Source organism: Tamandua tetradactyla, chromosome 12 (assembly GCF_023851605.1).
Source record: "Tamandua tetradactyla isolate mTamTet1 chromosome 12, mTamTet1.pri, whole genome shotgun sequence".
NCBI classification, from domain to species: domain Eukaryota; kingdom Metazoa; phylum Chordata; class Mammalia; order Pilosa; family Myrmecophagidae; genus Tamandua; species Tamandua tetradactyla.
In genome coordinates this window covers 24299219-24316544 of record NC_135338.1, presented here as the reverse complement: position 1 = coordinate 24316544, position 17326 = coordinate 24299219, and the positions used below count along the sequence as shown (strand labels likewise).

The 17326-nt window shown below is 36.1% G+C and overlaps 1 protein-coding gene and 1 pseudogene across 24 annotated transcripts in view; both read right to left on the bottom strand.

Annotated features, from left to right (window-relative positions):
- The window catches only part of GPHN (gephyrin), a 750954-nt gene that overhangs the window by 283464 nt on the left and 450164 nt on the right, over window positions 1-17326 (bottom strand). The window lies entirely within an intron of this gene.
- Window positions 1429-9001, bottom strand: LOC143652639 (baculoviral IAP repeat-containing protein 2 pseudogene; annotated as a pseudogene).

Here is a 17326-nt window from a genome sequence, read left to right as displayed (position 1 = left end):
ATTTCAGAGTCAGCTTGTTAATTAAAAAAAAAAACTGCTTGGATTTTTACTCAAATTACATAGACTCTATAGATCGATTTGGGGGCTAACTTAAACCTTAACAATATTGATACACCGAGCCATGAATGTGGTATGCTTCTACATACCTTTAGTCTTCTTAGGCTTTTTTAATTTCCTCAGCAATATTTTGTAGTTCTAAATATAGAAGTCTTGCCTGTCTGGTTAAATTCATTCCTAATAATTTTTTGGTGGGAAAATATACCTAACATTTAGTAATATAACCATTTTTAAATGTACAATTCAGTGGCACCAAGAACATTCACAATATTGTGTAGCCATCACCACTATTTATTTCAAGAACTTTTTCATCACTACAGAAATTCTTTACTCATCAAGAAATAACTCACCGTTTACCCCTCCTTTCAGCCCCTGATAACTTCTAATATATTTTTTTACTCTATGAACTTATTTTTTCTTAGATATTTCATAAAAGTGAATCATATGATATTTGTCCCTTTGTGTCTGGCTCATTTCACTTAGCTTTATGTTTTGAAGGTTTATTCATGCTGTAGCATTTATCATGCTTCATTCCTTTTATGTCTGAAAAACATTCTACTGTATGTATATGATACGCTTTTTTATCCATTCATCTTTTGATTAACCCTTGGATTTTTCCACCCGTTTGCCATTATGAACAATGCTTATATTTGTACTATTAACTACTGTCCATCATCAACAACAGGGTTTGTGTGCTATTCAGTATCTTGTTTTATCTTCTAACTTTCCTACTAGCAACATACATTACCCAAAACTTTCCCCTTTCAACCACATTCATCAACATAATTCAGCACTATTAGAATCACAATAATGTACTATCACCACTATCCATGTCCAAACATTTACAATCAACCTACATAGAAATTTTAAACAAATTAAGTATTAGCGCCTCCTTTCCTACCTCCATTCTATCCTCTGGTAACCTGTATTCTAGATTTTAACTCTATTAATTTGTTTATAATAATTAGTTTATATCAAAGAGATCATACAGGGCGGGCCGCGGTGGCTCAGCGGGCAAAGTGCTTGCCTGCTATGCCGGAGGACCTCGGTTCGATTCCCGGCCCCACCCCATGTAACAAAAACGGAGAAACAGAATACAATAAAACAAGAAAATGTTTAAAAAAATGTTTCCCTTTCCTCCTTCCTTCCTTCCTTCTATCCTTCCTTCCTTCTCTCTGTCTTTAAAAAAAAAAAAAAAAAAAAAAAAAAAAAAAAAGAGATCATACAATATTTGTCCTTTTATGTCTGTCTTATATCACTCAACATAATGTACTCAAGGTTCATCCATGTTGTTATATGCACCAGGACTTCATTCCTTCTTACAATTGAATAATACTTTATATTATATATATATATATATACCACATTTTGTTTATCCACTTATCAGTTGATGGGCACTTGTGTTATTTCTATCTTTCGGTGATTGTGAATAGTGCCATTAAGACACTGTTGTGCAAATGTGTGTTCGAATCCCTGCTTTCAGTTCTTCCGGGTATATACTATAGCAGTATAGACAGATCATATTGTAATTCTATACTAAGCTTCTCGAGGAACCACCAAACTGTTTTCCACAGTGGTTGCATTATTTACATTCCCACCCACAGTAGAGCATTCCTACTTCTCCACATCCTCTCCAACACTTGTAGTTTCCTATCTTTTTAATAGTGACCATTCTAGGAGGTATGAAATGTATTTCACTGTGGTTTTGATTTGCATTTCCCCAATAGCTAGCGGTGCTGAACATCTTTTCATGTGCTTTCTAGGCATCTGTATTTTTGCTTTGGGATAATATCTATTCAAGACTTTTGCTCATTTTAAAATTGGATTGTTAGTTTTTTATTGTTGAGTTGTAGGATTTCTTTATATATTATGAATATTAAGCCTGCATTGGATACATGGTTTCCTAATATTTTCTCCCATTTGGTAGGATTTCCTGAGGAAATCCTTTGATGCACATAAAGTTTTAATTTTGATGAAGTCCCATTTATCTATCTTTTCTTTTATTGCTTATGCTTTTGGTGTAAAGTCTAAGAAATTATTGCCTAACACAAAGTCCTGAAGATGTTTCTGAATGAGTCTAGAGTTTTATAGTTTTAGTTCTTATATTTAGGGTTGATCCATTTAGTCTTAATTTTTGTGTATGGTGTTAGGTAGGGGTCCACCTTCATTTTCGTACGTGGAGATCTAGTTTTCCCAGTACCATTTATTGAAGAGATTGTTATTTTCCCCCATCGAGTGGACCTGGAACCTTTGTCAATAAATATGAGTTTTCTTTTTTTTGTTTTTTTTTTTCTCTGAACTCTCAATTCAATTCCATTGGTCTATATGTCTTTCCTTTGCCAGTACCATGATGTTTTGATTACTGTTCCTTTGTAATACATTTTAAAACAGGGAAATGTGAGTCCTCCACCTTTGTTCTTTTTCAAAATTTTGGCTATTCAGGGCCCTTTATGCTTTTGTATAAATTTGATGATTGGTTTTTCATTTCTGCAATGAAAGCTGTTGGAATTTTGATTGGGATTACACGGAGTCTGTAGATGATTTTAGGTAGAACTGACATCTTTTTTTTTTTGTAAATACACTATTTTATTTGCCTCATAAAGTCAATGATTTATTGAATAGGGTGTATTTGAGTACTTACAAGTTGACAAATCTACATTATCTCCATTTAATTCTCATATCCCTATGAAGACTTGAAAATTACTTTTTAAATCAGAGGAGAAAGAAACATTTTGATGATGTGTTTTAAAAGCATTTCATTAAGGTGTTTTTCAAAAATTAGTGAAAAGCTTCTTTACCAGTAAGAGAAAAATTCCCATTTTACGACAGAAATGAAAAGCACAAAGAGGATTTGGCACCATAACTCTGAAAAACTCCAGCATTCCTGGTTTCCAGTTCTTTTAAACTACACTCTTATGGAATACTCAAAGCTTTCAGAAGGTATAGCAAACACAATAACTTCTGAAATGATACATCTCAGCACTGTGACATATATAATTCCTTATATGTTCACACATATTTATTAATACAGCTTATCAAACAAAAATCTTACCTTGCAAATAAGGGATTAAGGTTAAATATGATATATGATACTATCAAATTTTGGGGAAACAAGATTACTAGTACCAAAGCAGATAGAACACATGAATGGTACTAATTAAAGAACCAATAATTCCTTCTTTACTTCAAATGGCTCAAATGTTCAATATTTTAAGGACTTTTCTATATAGATGAATAAATAATCTATTTTCTTTTAAGAAAGAAATGTATGGACTGTACCCTTGATTATATCTCTGCAAACAGGGCATTTTGGTACAGACGGGGAACATTCCTGGCATACTACCAGATGACCATAAGGAATGAATACAATAGAAACTTCCTTGTCCATATATACTTAACAAGTTCTTTCTTCTTGCAACCTCCTCAATTATTCTTCCACTGACAGACCTGAAACACCTTCTGTTGGAATATGCTTCATATTCTTTTCAACAAATAAGTTCTATATAAGCAGTTTTTGAAGATGTTGGCTGTAGAATTTCCTTTAAAACAGTATCAAACAATTCTCTTGCTTGTAAAGGAATCTGTGTTTTTTGTTTAATAATATCTCGTTCCTGTTAATTAATTACATTGCTGTTAAAAGACCATCCAAGATAAGGAAGCATACATGTCAACAGCTAAAAGAGAGCCAATCTCTTGGTCCAAATTAATGGCAAATTATCTGATGCAATTTCTTCAGTTTGTCTTTCCTTTTCCTTTTCCTTTTCCTCTTCTCTTCTTTCATCTTCAGTATTAAGACATGCTGACACAATGTCATTAACTGTTTTATAATTGTCTCCTGTTGTTAGGATTTTACTTTGAACTGTTTGTTTTACCAGGATTCTACTGAAACCCATCTCCAAGACAGCTTTAACCACAGCGTATTCATCATGGTTTCTGCAGAACATTCTTCTGAAGAACTTTCTATAGGTCCCAAATGAACAATTGGTGGATCAGCATTTTCATCTCCAGGAATGTCTGAAGTTGACAATATCTGTTCTAGAAGATGAGGATATCTAGCTTGAATCTCATCAACAAACTCCTGACTTTTCATGTGTATCAAGACCTCACACCTTGGAAACTACTTGGCATGTTCCACTCATGGATCATCTCAGGTGCCCAACACACACCTCAAGCCACCATTGTAACAAAAGCATTGGACATCATCATCGTGACCTATGTAATATAAACTAGCACTTGCAAGCTGCTCAGTACTGGAACACTAGATGGCCAATACATAAATGTTCTTAATCTTGCTGCATGTGTCTGCATACTCAAATTTGAAATGCCAAACCTAGTGTTTTTAAAGAATTTTCCAAAACTGGACAGTTGGGAAAATGTGTCTGGTGTTCTGACATAACATCATTCTTTGGTCCCAGTTATTCAGTTTCCTACCACAGGCAAAGAAGGCTCCAGCTATGGCATAAAAATCAGCTCTTGCCAATTCTGGTGGTAACAAAAAAATTAATGGCCACATATGGAAAGTAAGAAATTTGGCTACTTCAGTACTCACTGCATAACTGTAGGGGTTAGTCCTGAAGGGAGAGAAGTCTTCCACAGCTCTGGAATGAACAGGATTTGGTGAATGGTTGGAATAAGAACCACTGAATGAACTATTATGTTCCAAAGTGGGAGATAATAAATGTGTAAAACTGTTTCTCATTGGAGAGCTATTCTTAGAGGTGGATCCCAGACTTGAAACTGAAACCACATTCTGAATAAAGCTACAGCTAGGATAACAGCTGTATTTGCTTTTAAAATAGCACTGTCTCCTTGTTTCCAGTTATTCAGCCCCAGGATGCGTATTTTTTCAGGATTTTCTACGTAAAGGATCCTGTCATTAGAGAAAAGGGGAAGTTTTACTTTTTCAGGTTACTATATGCATGGTATAATTTTTTTCTATCCTATCACTTTCAACCTACTTGCATCTATGAATTCAAGGTGAATCTCATGCATAAAGCAAATAATTGAGCCATGCTTTTTTGTCCATTTTAGCAATCTTTGCCTTTTGACTGAGATAGGTACTGATAATGGAGGAGTTTCTTCTGCTATTGTGCCATTTGGTCTTTGTAAATCTAATACCCTCTTGCCTCTAAATTATTCTGTTAATGCCTACTTTCATAGTTATTTAATTCTCTTTACTGTATCATTTTGTGTCCCTTCTCATTTCCTTCTGCACAAATTTTCTTTGTGGTACCACTGAGCTAAATTAATATCCTCATTCAATAACATTCATGGTCGATTTTATATCAACTTATCTACAATAGCATATATATTATATACTGTTTTATACCCTAAATTTCCCCTATTTTCTGTTGTATTTCTTACAAATCATATTTTTACACATTGTATGTCCCAAACCATAGATTTATCCTTACTTTTTATGCATTTGAATTTGGAACTTCTAAGACGCACAAAGTGGTGAGATAAATATATCAGAAAAAAATTTACATTCATAATTATCCATATGGTTATCTTTACCAGAGGTTTATTTATGTGACTTTGATCCACCATCTGTTGTCTTTTCCTGTTAGTGCTAAGAAAGCTAGGACTACCTGCTTGTAGGGCAGGTCTAGTGGTGATGAGTGCTCTCAGCTTTTATCTTGGAATATTTTAATCTCTCCCTCATTTTTACAAGATAGTCTCGTCTAGTAAAAATTCTTGGTTGGCAACTGTTTTCTTTTAGCACTTCAAATATTTCATCCAACAGCCTTTTTGCCTCCATGGTTTCTAGTGAGAAATCGACACATAATCTTATTGGGACTCTCTTTTCCATAACATGTTTCTTTTCTCTTGTAGCTTTCAGAACTCTCTTTCTGTCCTTCACATTCAACAATTTGACCACTACGTGCTTGAGTGTGGTTATTTTTGAGTTTTTCCTACTGGGTGTTCTTTGGGCTTCCTGAATGTGCATAGTCGTGTCTTTCATTAAATTTGGGAAGATTTCTGTCATTATTTCTTTGAATATTCCTTCTGCCCCATTTTCCTTCTATGACTTCCATAATGCATACATTGGTATACTTGATGGTTCCACAGGTCTCTTAGGCACTGTTCATCTTTTAAAAATTCTTTTTTCTTTCTGCTTCTCAGCCTGAATTATTTCAATTGTCTTGTCTTTGTATTCACTATGCTATTGAAACCAACTAAAGAATTTTTCATTTCACTTATTGGTGTCTTCAACTCCAGTAGTTCTGTTTGATTCCTTTTTAAAAGTTCTTTCTTTATTGAGATTATCATATTGTTCATTCATTGTTTTCCTGATACCCTTTAGTTCTTCACCTGCTTTCCTTTATCTCCTTGAGCATATTGAGGAGCCTTCGTTTTTATTTTTATTTTTATTTTGCCTTATTGAGCATCATTTTTTTAAAAGCATTTGTTCAGAATGTCCAAAGTCTGGTCTTTTTCATTCATTGATGGTTCTGGAATTTTATCTTCTTCCTTTGAATAGGACATCATTTCCTGTTTCTTCTTTTGTCTTGTAATCTTTTGTTGCACAGTATACATTTTAATATTTTAAAGTGTTAACTCTGGGGTTCATTTCCTGAGCTGTGTTTTTCTTAAATTTGTATCCAGGTATGATAGAGATATTCTTGAGTGCTGCCAGAAGCTAACAAAAAGACATAAACCAAAGCAAAAATTCCTTTCAGAGTTTTGTAAACTGGCTCTATCTTAGCTGTACTCTTCCTTCAGAGCGTAGCCCTACTATCAAGATCAGCTCGAAGCAAATGTGAAATGCAGCATCCTCTTTGTCTTCTGAGTCTGTGTCTTATCCTGAACATGTGCTTGTTCCTAACCTTAGGAATTCACCAGTTTATAGGAATTTGAATGCCCTCTCTACTTCCTATGAAATAGACCTTCTTCCTCTTCTGGTTGCTCTATTTTAAGACTTAAAGCATGTAGTCCTTTACCTCAGGCTACTTTGACTTAATTGTTTCTTAAACTGCTTTAGCTGTCTGTAAGCTGACTCTGCCTGCAAGGAAAGTTCTGGAAGGGTAAACCCAACATGAGATTCCTGGTTTAGTCTTAAAGGCTAACACTGGATAGCTTAGCATGGACACAGGCACCACAGTGTACACAAGGAGTTAATCTGCTCCATCTGCAACAGGACAAAGGGAGCAAAGTCTGGCTCCACGCTAGGCTGGGGTCGGGGTGGGGGAGGAACGAGTAAGGATGCCATGAGATTTTTGTACATTTTTAAAGATTTTTTTTTAATCCAGATGTCTCCCAATTACTGCAATCCCGTTTCTTGGTATTTTCCAGATGATGGCTCTATCAGTGTTTGTTAGTTGTTCAAAGATTCTGCTGGGGAATGGCAACCAGGGCGTCTTATGTCACCATCTTGGTTGACCACTTTTTGGATTTCAGAGGCAATGTATTCCTCATTTGGGTAGGATATTCTATCCCATTGAACAAGTAACCTGAAAGCTGGTTTGGGTGGGACTAAACAAGATGAGGCTCTGCAACTGTTCCAGGTTGCCATGCAATTTTCTCTTACACTTGGGCCATATCACTCAGCAGATCCAATAATGTTGGAAATGTAAGTGGCAAATAAAAATGTGCTTTGGACCCTTTGGCAGGGCACTATAGGAGAATCACGGTACTGACCCTAAGGATTTTGGAGCAAAACCCTGCCATCCTCAGCAGATAACTACTCTCCTTATGGGAAACAGCTTTTTGGCTTGGTCCTGGGTCTCAGTAGAAACCAAGTGCTTAACCATGGGCCATCAATTACCATGAGATCTGAGGTGCCCATCACAAACTAAGTATTGTCTAACCCACAAAGCTGTAAAGTTGGGCATACCCTGCAGTACTTCATCATCAAATGGAAGTGGCATATATGAGAATGTGCTTGAGCAAGCTTTGAAGGTACAAGGTAAATTACATGAGGAAGTAGCTCAATATCAATGGCTGCCATTCTTGCTATATTACCTTCTCTTTCCATGCCCATCACAGCCCTCCCAGCTATGACTCTTGAGGAGGTTCCTACAATCAGTTCACTAAGAAAGCAAAAACTCAGGCCTGGTTATGGAAAATTCTGCATATCAAGTACCATCTGAAAGTGGACAGAAGCAGCACTATAGTCCCTTTTGGGGATATCTGTGAAGGACAGTGGTGAAGGGAAATCCTTTCAGTAGGCAGAACTTTAAGCAGTGCACGTGACTGTTCATTTTCATTGAGCGGAGAAATGTCTGGAGGTGCATTTGTATACCGATTCAGGGGTGTGGCCAACAATTTAGCTGGATGATTGGGTACTTGGAAGGAACATGATTGGAAAATTGGTTACAAAGTGGTTACATACTTCTCTGGCAGAGAAGTATGTAGATAAAAACTTTCTGAATGGACAAGAAAACATTGAAGGTTCACCAGAAGGTGACTTCAGCAGAGGAGGACTTTAATAATCAAGTGAATAGGATGACCCATTATGTGGATACCAGTTAGCCTTTTCCCCCCGCCATTCCTGTCACTGCCTAATGGGCTCAAGGACAAAGTGGCCAACATGGTAGGGGTAGATGTTATGTTTGGGTTCAGCAATGGACTTCTACTCACCAAGGCCAACCTGACTACAGCTACTGCTGAGTGCCCAATCTGTCAGCAGCAGAGACAAATACAATCCCCAATATGTCACTATATCCCAAGGTAATCAGCCTACTACCTAGTGGCAGGTTGATTATATTACCATTTCAATCACAGAAGGGGAAGCATTTTGTTCTAATTGGAAAAGACACTTACTCTGGATATAGATGATGCTTCTGGCAAAATCACCATCTTTGGACCTAAAGAATGTCTTAGCCACTGTCATGATATTCCACACGGAACTGCTTTCGATTAAGGAATTCACTTCACAGCAAATGAAGTGAGGCAGTGGGCTGAGGCTTATGGAATTCCCTGGTCTTGCCATGCTCCCCATCATGGTGAAGCATCTGGATTGATATAACAGTGGGATAGCCTTTTGAAGACTCAACTATGTGAAAAAAACTTTGTAGGGCTGGTGAAGTATTTCCAGGAGGCTGTATATGTTCTAAATCAGTGTCCAATTTGCTGTATCTCCCATAGCCAGGATTCATGGGTCCAGGAATCAAGGGGTAGAAATTGGAGTGACAGTACACACTATTATCCCCAGTGATCCATTAGAAAAAGTTTTGCTTTCTGCTCCTGAAATCTTATTCTCTGCTGGTCTAGAGATCTTAGTTTTAAAAAGAGGAGTGCTTCTACTAGGAGATACAACAATGACTTCAGTGAACTGGAAGTTAAGACTGCCACCTGGCCACTTTGGGCAGCTCATGCTTCTGAATCAGCAGGCAAACGAGGGAGTTAATATACAGGCTGGGATGACTGATTTGAATAACAAGGGAAATAGGACTGCCACTACACATTAGAGGTAAAGAATAGTATACCTGGAGTACAGAAGACCCTTAGGCAAACTCTTAGTACGACTATGCCCTGTGATTAATGTCAATGAAGAACTACAACAACCCAATCTGGGTAGGATAACTAATGGTGCCGATTCTCCAGGAATGAAGGTTTGGCTCACATACAAGGCAAAGACCCAAGAACAGTTGAGGTGCTTGCTGAGAGTAAAGGGAACACAGAATGTGTAGTGGAAGAAGGTAGTTATAAATATAAGCTTTAATCATGTGATCAGTTGCAAAAATGAGGACTATAATGCTTATGAGTATTATTCTTTGCTCTGTTATGAATATGTTGGTATATATACATAGAGGAAAAATTTTTGTTTTTTTCCCTTTATTATCCCTGTATCATATCAATGTATGTTGTATTAACTTTAGGTTAGTATTTAAGTTACAGGATATCAAGTTTAATCATGAGTATTACCTAAGGACTCATTTCCTCTTCTGGGGAAAAGGTTAGTATGTTTCCATTTGTACACAGGACAGCTGAATTATGTTAGGCAAAACTATGACTATGTTACTGTTTTTATTTACAGAGTTAGTATGGTATCAGGAAATATGTATGGGTGCCAAGTTGGCAAGGAGTTAATTAACTATGTTGATTAATTTCAAGCGCCAACCTTGCTAGGTTATGGTTTCCAGTTTGGTCAAGAAAACACTGGCCTGATTGTTACCATGAGAGTACTTAATGGATTTAAATCATTAGTCAGTTTATTACATCTACAGCTGATTACATCTAAAATCAACAAAGTAGATTGTCCTAAGCAAGAGGGAATTTTCTTATCCAGTCAGATGAAGGCCTTAAAGGGAGAACTGATAATCTCAGTGCTAAGAAAGCAGAATTTCTATCTCTACTCCAGGAAGCCTTCTTTTGAGGGATGCATTGAAACCTCATCTGAGTTTTCAACTTGGAGCCTGTCCTATGGAATTCCCACTTGCAAATTATCATGTCTGCATGAACCAATTCTTACAACAAATCTCTGAACATTTACCTATGTATATCCTGTCAGTTCTGTTTCTCTACAGAACTCTGATTAATACAGATAAATTCTTTTAACTCAGTCTGGTAAATGTGGACACTGGTATGCTATGATGTTATGAATGCAAAATATAATACAGTTATGTATGTCTAATGTAATATCCAGGGCAATCATTGAAAAAGCTATACAAACATGTACTCTCAAAAAATACTATAGATAAATTAAAATGGAAGCCTAAAATATTTTAAGTAATCAACTGGAAGGCAGAAAAAATTAATTAGATAAAAAAGAAGAAACAGATCATATCATTAATTAAATGTAAATGAACTAAATATAGACATTAAAGTAGATATTGGAAAATGGATTTAAAACACGATCCAGGTATATGCTATATACAAGGAACTTACTTTAGATATAATAATATAAAAGGATGAAAAAAGATACATCATGCAAAAGTTATAAACAAAAAGCAGAACTGGTTATATTAATATCAGATAAGACTTCTGAGCAAACAAAATTGCCAGGGACAGAGAGGGATATTACCTAATAATAAAAGTTATCAATTCACCAAAGAGATAGCTATCCTAAGTGTATGTGCACTAAACAGAAGAGCTGCAAAATATGTGAAGGAAAAAAGTGCTAGAAAATAATGAAGAAATAGATCCAGAATAAAGTTGGAAAGATGAACACCCATCTCTCAACAACTGATAGAACAACTAGATAGAAAATCAACAATGATAGAGAAGAACTCAGCATACTATCAGCCAACAGGATTTAATTAACATTGACAAGGGCATTCTACTCAATGATAGGACAATACACATTCTTTTCAAAAGTGTATGGAGCATTCACCAAGACTGACTATATTCAGGACCATGAAAATAAACCTTGACAAGTTTAAAAGTATTAATCCTATAAAGAGTAACCATAGTGGAATCATATTTGAAATTAATAACAGAGATATAGGAAAATCCACATATATTTGGACATGAAATCACAAACTTATGAATAATCATGGATGAAAGAGGAAGTCCCCAAATAAATGAAAAATATGTTGAAATGAATAAAAAGACAATATATCAACATTTAGAAGATGCAACTAATGCAGTGCTTCTAACTCTTACTTGAGAAACGAGGAAATCAATAATAAAAGCTCAAGAATCCTAGAAAATACCAAAATGAACCCAAAGCAAGAAGAAAGATGGAAATAATAAAGATAAAAGCAGAACACAATGAAATTGAATTCAGAAAAAAAAGTAGAGAAAAGTCAATCTGATTTTAATTTAATTGTGTAGCCACACTAATTAAGACTGTGTGGTGTTGGCAGAGAAAAAAAAACAAAGATCAATAGAACAGAACAGAGAACCCAGAAAGAGGCTTACATAGATATGTCCAATTCATTTTTTTTTTTTTTTGTCCAACTGACTTTTAACAAAGGTGTAAAAGCAATTCTAAATGGAGGAAAGGGAATAATAAATTCACACTTAGACAGCTTAGGTGAAATGGAAAGTTCAACAAGAAGCACAAAATATCACAATTTACGCTATATAAAATTGATATTTTGAACAGATCTATAAGATTTAAGGAAACTGATTTTTATGGTGAAAAAAACTCTAGATCTGGGATCAGATGGTTTCACTGGTGAATTGCACAAAATATTCAATGAAAAATTAACATAAATTCTTTTCCAGAGAATAGAAAAGGAGGGGACATTTCACAATTTATTTTATGAAGCTAGTATATTCTCTTTTTTTGGCATGGGCAGGCAATGGGAATCAAACCCGGGTCTCTGGCATGGCAGACAAAATCTCTGCCTGCTGAGTCACCATGGCCCGCCCTAGAAGCTAGTATATTCTTGATTTCAAAATCAGATAAAGATATTACAAAACAAAAAAAGAGAAAAATACAGACTAACATCCTTTATAAATATACATGTAATATTCTTTATGAACTACTAAATATAATCAAATATAATTCAGCAAAATATAAAAAGAAATTATACATTATAATTTAGTGGGATTTATTTGAGGGATGCAGTAAGTCTGGTTCACCACTTGAAAATCAATCAATGTAACCCAACATATAAACAGGCTAAAACAGAAAAATGACACAATTATATTGGGAAAAGCATTGGATAAAATTCAATATCTATTCATGAGGAAACTAGAAATAGAGAGGAACTTCATTAACTTGAAAAAGAGCTTCTACAGAAACCCTACAGCTAACATTACATTTAATGATGAAAGAGTGAATGCTTCCCCTAAGATCAGAAAAAGGCAAGGATGTCCACTTTCTCTCATAGGTATTAAACACAGTACTGGAAGTTCTAGACAGCACAGTAGGCAAGAGAAAGCACTAAAAAGGCAGAAAGGAAAAAATAAAACTGTCTCTATTTGCAGATGACATGAGTATCTACGTAGAAAATTTCTAAGATCTAAAACTAAACAAACAAAAACTCCTTTAACTAATATATGTACTAGTATTTCAGCAAAGTTGTAGGAAATAAGACCAATATACAAAAATCAATTGTATTCCTATATACTAGCAATGTATATGTGGTAGACACTGGAATTAAAAGTAAAATTTTATTTACAATTACTCAAAAGAAAATTAAATACAATGTGTAAAGCTAACAAAACACGGTCAGAACTTGCATGCCAAAACTATAAAATACTGATGAAAGAAATCAAAGATCTAATCAATGGAAAAACAAACTATGCTCATGGAATGGAAGGCTCAACATAGAAAAGGTGTCAGCTCTCCCCAAATAAGTATGCAGGTTTTATGCAATTCCTATAAAAATCACAGCACGATTTGTGTAGATAAAAACAAGCTTATTCTAAAATTTATATGGAAAGTCAAAGAAATGAGGATTTTAGCAACAACACTGTACAGTCATAATAATTAAGACTGTGTGGTTTTGACAGAGGTAAAAAACAGACACAAAGATCAATGGAACAGGGGCGGGCCATGGTGGCTCAGCAGGCGAGAATGCTTGCCTGTGGGTTTGATTCCTGGTGCCTGCCCATGTAAAAAAAAAAAAAGAAAAGATCAATGGAACAGAATAGAGAACCTAGAGATAGACACACACAAATATGTTCAATTCATTTCTTCTGTCAAATAGACTTTTTGTTTTGTTTTGTTTTGTTTTTTCGTAGGCAGGCACCGGGAATTGAACCCAGGTCTCCAGCATGGCAGGTGAGAACTCTGTCTACTGAGTCACCATGGCCTGTTCTGTCCAACAGACTTTTAACAAAGGTGTAAAAACAATTCAATGGAGGAAAGATATCATTTTACAAAAATGGCACTGGAGCAAGTGAACATACATAGGCGAGCCCAAACCAAGACAAAACAATACCAAAACACCTCAACCTAAACCTTATACATATTTTAACTCAAAATAGATCACAAACTTAAAGACTTCTCAAAAAGCAATGATATAAAAAACAGTGCAATTAGAAGTTTGGGAAAAGACTGGACAGATACTTAACTGAAAATGTACAAATGGCAAAACACTCACGAAAAGATAAGATGCACAATATCATTGGCCATTAGGAAATGGAAATTAAAACTGAAATGGGATATCACCACACAACTATCAAAATAGCTAAAATGAAAAACAGTGACACTAAATGCTGACAAAGATATGGAGATACTGGATCACTCACATATTACTGGTAATAAAGTAAAATGGTACAGCTACTTTGGATAATAGTCTGGCTACTGCTTTAAAAAGCAGACAAGCAACTACCATATGATCCAGCAACAGCACTCCTTAAAAAGGAAAATAAGAAACCAAGAGGTGTTCTACTGAAAAAAAATAAAAAACAAAAAAACAAAAACAACAACAAAAAACCACTAACCAGGCAGATGTTCTGAGGGTTTGCTTGTATTTCATTTTAAAATTGTTATGGTTCCTACTTGTCTTTGTTGTTTATTTAAAATTTTCCCCCTCCTTTCTTGTCTTATTTTGAATGTTTTCCTCATTTCACTTTTCCCTTCTATTTTTAGAAGTTATACACTCTGTCCATTCTTTTAGTGATTATCCTCCTGATTTTAATATGCATACTTCACTTTAAAAAACTAAACAAACATATTAACCTCCTTCTAGAAAACACAGGGTCTTTAGAATATTCAACTATGATCACATCCTCATTCCAACTTACCTTTTATTTCAAGTACAGATGACATTTGGTAGTTATGATCTATAAAGCTACCTGGAGCCCTTAATTAGTAGATACTGAGTCATTTCCCCTAGTGGAAATACAGAGTTAGCTTCCAGTGAATCTCTGGTCACAATAACTGATCAATATATAATCTTATTTTATGTGTCCTTCTGTTTAAAGACACTTGGTATCTTTTGCTTCTTCCTTAAATTTGCATATGATAATTCCCTAGGAAAGTCTTTGTTTCACCAGCCTTTTAGGGTCTGCCCCCATTGAACTCCACCTAGAAAGTATCATTGTCTTCACAACTTTTTAGAGCAACATTTATAGTACGAAAGTTGAAACAGAAGGCAAAGCACCACAGTTAGGAATGTATATTGGGTGACTCAAATTTTTGACTATTCTTTGTATGTCCATGAATGAATGCAAAAGTGTTGCAAATCAGAATTCACGAATAATTTGGACTAATGGTATTAGTTTCAGCATATTTTTTTCTTCCACAATTTAGAAATTGTAATTTTTACGTTTTTCTTAGATATGCTCAGATATTTACCACTATCTTTGTTTTCTTCTTTCTTGTATCCTCGACACTCCATCTGAGAACCTTTGTTTTCTACCTTTGAAATACACCCTTTAAATTCCTTAAGTGTGGTTCTTTTAGTGGTAAACTCCCATTTCTGTTAGTATGAAAATGACGTTTTTTCCCTCCTTATTCTGAATGATAATTTTACTAGGTATAAAATTCTTGAACAGAATTTTTTTTCCCAGCAGATTAAATAAAGAATTATTATAATATCCTCTGCTTCAGTTACTGGTATTGATAAGATACCAATCAATCAAGTCACTGTTTAATTTTAGTATTATGTTATTTGCTATATAAACTCACAGAAAAAGAATGTAGAATAAAGGTTACTGGGAAGGAGAGTGAGGCTAGAGAATGGGGAGTAGTTACTTAAGATGTACAGGATTTTTAACTAGGTTAAATTTAAATGAGAGGAAATGGATAGAAGTGATGGTAGCACACTACTGTGAGAATAATTAACAGTGTGGAATTGTGTGTTTATGTGGTGGAATAGGGAAGTTTAAAGTCATGTGTCACCAGAAGGAAAGCCAGAGGTTAAAACACGGGACTGTATAGGAAGATGGCCAACTAGAGTAGCTCGAGATTAGCCATGATTCCCAAAGGCAGCAATTTGGGAGTGTGGCTGACCTGGGAAAGCCTTCTGTACCACATGTGGCAGCTCTGGTTGCAGAGGTTGAGGATCTGAGAGACAGAAAGTTGGAGCCTGGTACGAAACCGTGGAGTCACAGAGCCTGCGGGAGTGTCCAGAGAGAAACACGGGACTAGGACACAAGCCAGGCCACATTCCTTGGGCGTGCTACCCTCACCAGCACAGCCCTATGACCAGTGACTCACCCCAAACTTCATGCACCTTAACCCTGTTACCCACACCCATTCCCCATGCTCCAGATACCCCACCCCGCCAGCCCCCAGTATATGTATCTGTCCCCCACCCCCAACCCAAATGCAGCCCAACCCACCTCTTCTGCACCCATCCTGAGCACTACCACCCTCTCCCTCTACCCTGCAGGCTGTTGCCAGTGCATAAAGGTTGTACGTACTAACCTCCATACCTAGGCTGCCCCCACTCCCTGCCCATAGTGTCGCACAGACTCACCCTGCCCTCCTTGAACTCAGCGCATCTGCTTTACAGCACTCCCAGGCCCACACATGTGCAAGGGCCCTCAATCATGTCATTCGACTCTGGAAATCACACTTTATAGCAATCCTAGAACTGTGGATATGCACAGCCCTTGGCCTCACTTCCCAGCACTGAGAAAGTGCTGACCTGTGCAGGTGGGTCACATTTGCCCCCAATCCATGAAGATGTATGCCAACCTGGTGCCAAAGCTCTACACATGTGCACAAAGGGACCCATGCCTTCGACCAGCACATACCAGGGTTATACCCCAGACAGGTGCATCTGAACAGCTGCAACTTCGCTGGCTGCTGGGTGCCCAGGTTCACAAGCATCAGTGTAACATCCCCAACCTGTGCCCATACCTGCCCTGAAACAAATCACTTGCTCACTGTGCCCTGCTCCCTGCTGTTCAACCATTCTGCAAACAAGAGGTCTTAGACTACTGAAAGAAATCAACTCCCAAAGTAAATCAATTAAGATATTTACATGTGACAAAGACAGCAGAAGATCACTATGCATATCACAATGCAGATAGATAAAGCCCTGCCTAATGATCAAATTAAAACACTAGATGAGACACAGACATTGGAACAACAAATCAAAGATGTTCATAAACTCTACTTAAAAAATAAGTGGGACAGCAAATGACATAAAGGAGATCAAGAAGACAGTAGAAGAACATAAAAAGGAATTTGAAAGAACAAACAGAAAAATAGCAGAAATCACAGAGATTAATGACTCTGTTGACCAAATAAAAAACATACCAGAGGCACACAATACCAGATTTGAAGAGACAGAAGAACATAAAAAGGAATTTGAAAGAATAAATAGAAAAACAAAAAGGCACACAACATCAGATTTGAAGAGACAAAATAAAGAATAAGTGATACAGAGGAAGGATAACCGACTTAGAAGACTCAAAACAGCAAATGGCAAAAAAGATGGAAAAAATTGAATGGGAACTCAGGGAAATG